Below are 3,073 nucleotides of genomic sequence, written 5' to 3' on the forward strand. Positions count from 1 at the left end.
CGATTTTCGAATAACATGTCAACGTATTCGCATCGTAAATAATACGATCAATAACACGTTTTTGTTTAGTGTGGGTTCTGCTTGGGATATGGTCTAACGGTTTTGGAAATATGTTTATCAAAATGTTTTCAACATGGTATATAACTGCCATGATTTGTTCGAGGAGATTTAACGTCCTTGAAGCTTAAACTTCCACTTAGAACTGAGGTGCGTGAAGTTAACATTCGCCATATACTAGTTTAGGCCTGAGAGCCAGGGGTAAGACAGAAGAGAGGGACAGATCTTGCAGCATGCACGATAACATTCGCCATGAACTAGGGTAGGCCTGAGAGCCAGGGGTAGAGACAGAAGAGAGGGACAGATCTCGTAGCATGCACGATAACATTCGTCATGGACTAGGGTAGCTCTGAGAGTCAGGGGTAGAGACAGAAGAGAGGGACAGATCTCGTAGCATGCACGATAATATTCACCATGGACAAGAGTAGCTCTGAGAGCCAGGGATAGAGACGGAAGAGAGGGACATATCTCGTAGCATACACGATAACACTCGCCATGGACTAGGGTAGCTCTGAGAGCCAGGGGTAGAGACAGAAGAGAGGGACATATCTTGTAGCATGCACGATAACATTCACCATGGAGAAGGGTAGTTCTGAGAGCCAGGGTTAGAGACAGAAGAAAGGGACAGATCTCGTAGCATGCACGATAACATTCGCCATGGACTAGGGTAGCTCTGAGAGCCAGGGGTAAGATAGAAGAGAGGGACAGATCTCGTAGCATGCACGATAACTTTCACCATGGACAAGGGTAGCTCTGAGATCCAGGGGTAGAGACAGAAGAGAGGGACATATCTCGTAGCATGCACGATAACATTCACCATGGACAAGGATAGCTCTGAGAGCCAGGGGTAGAGACAGAAGAGAGGGAAAGATCTCGTAGCATGCACGATCACATTCGCACGCATAGAATATGGTAGCCCTGAGAGCCAGGGTAGAGACAGAAGAGAGGGACAGATCTCGTAGCGTGCACGATGACATTCGCCATGTACTAGGATAGCTCTGAGAGCCAGGGGTAAGACCGAAGAGAGGGACATATCTCGTAGCATGCATGATAACATTCGGACGCATAGAATATGGTAGCCCTGAGAGCCAGGGGTAAGACAGAAGAGAGGGACAGATCTCGTAGCATGCACGATGACATTTGCCATGGACTAGGGTAGGCCTGAGAGCCAGGGTTAGAGACAGAAGAGAGGGACAGATCTCGTAGCATGCACGATAACATTCGCCATGGACTAGGGTAGACCTGAGAGCCAGGGGTAAGACAGAAGAGAGGGACAGATCTCGTAGCATACACGATAACATTTGCCATGGACTAGGGTAGACCTGAGAGCCAGGGGTAAGACAGAAGAGAGGGACAAATCTCGTAGCATACACGATAACATTCGCCATGAACTAGGGTAGGCCTGAGAGCCAGTGGTAAGACCGAAGAGAGGGACAGATCTCGTAGCATGCATGATGACATTCGGACGCATAGAATATGGTAGCCCTGAGAGCCAGGGGTAAGACAGAAGAGAGGGACAGATCTCGTAGCATGCACGATGACATTTGCCATGGACTAGGGTAGGCCTGAGAGCCAGGGGTAGAGACAGAAGAGAGGGACAGATCTCGTAGCATACACGATAACATTCGCCATGGACTAGGGTAGACCTGAGAGCCAGGGGTAAGACAGAAGAGAGGGACAAATCTCGTAGCATGCACAATAACATTCGCCATGGACTAGGGTAGACCTGAGAGCCAGGGGTAAGACAGAAGAGAGAGACAGATCTCGTAGCATGCACGATAACATTCGCCATGGACTAGGGTAGACCTGAGAGCCAGGGGTAAGACAGAAGAGAGGGACAGATCTCGTAGCATGCACGATAAAATTCGCCATGGACTAGGGTAGACCTGAGAGCCAGGGGTAAGACAGAAGAGAGGGACAGATCTCGTAGCATGCACGATAAAATTCGCCATGGACTAGGGTAGACCTGAGAGCCAGGGGTAAGACAGAAGAGAGGGACAGATCTCGTAGCATGCACGATAAAATTCGCCATGGACTAGGGTAGGCCTGAGAGCCAGGGGTAAGACATAAGAGATGGACAAATCTCGTAGCATGCAGGATAACATTTGCACGCATAGAATATTGTAGCCCTGAGAGCCAGGGTTAAAGACAGAAGAAAAACATCTCGTTACATGCACCACCACATACACATGGACCATGTTAGTCTTGAGAACCACGGGAAAATATTGTATCAAATAGGTAACTGTATACATCAATGAAACTAAATTAGGTCAAAGAAATCTTGCAGAACACCACTTAACAAACGCATTTAAAGCTGCTGATGTTGAACGCCGATGTTTCCTTTTTATATATATTAAATTAACGTAGATCGAGTCTGACGAGAGCACCAGCAAACACCAAATATATTCGAGTCCAATTTTGACGATCTACATAACATGGAAGCAGCGTACCGCGGTCTGTTTACGCTTATCGCTTCTATACTCGTACATGCTGAAATAATAGAAACTGTGGTGGAAGTTCTAGATCGTAAATTTGTTGACGGTTGACGATCATGAACAATCTCAAAATCACTGAATAAAGCCAGGCGACCTAATCCAAAATGATATTAACAATGAGGTTAAAAACCTTGTCATCACAGGATATGCGTGGCGGCAAGTTTTTTTTCAAATATTTTAAAACAAAAAATATGTTTCCTATTTTACAAAAAATAAATGAAAATGTATATGTGCGTGTATGATCATGTGAATCGAAGGCAAGCTATCAGTTATACTATCAGCCGTGATGACCGTATTTGAAATAAATGAAATCACTGATAACAACATTCACAATTGATTACTGTATACTGCTAGTCAATAAAAACGCAACTCTTAAATACAACGTATTAGTGACATGAGGTTATTATATCCTAATTTACCTTGATAAAATTGAAAATGAACATAGTTTAAAGCTAATTTGATATACGCTCGACTACGTTTCCAGTGTAGTTAAAGGACAATACAAGGGCAATAAGAAGGTT

The sequence above is a fragment of the Mya arenaria genome, chromosome 17 (assembly GCF_026914265.1).
Source record: "Mya arenaria isolate MELC-2E11 chromosome 17, ASM2691426v1".
NCBI classification, from domain to species: domain Eukaryota; kingdom Metazoa; phylum Mollusca; class Bivalvia; order Myida; family Myidae; genus Mya; species Mya arenaria.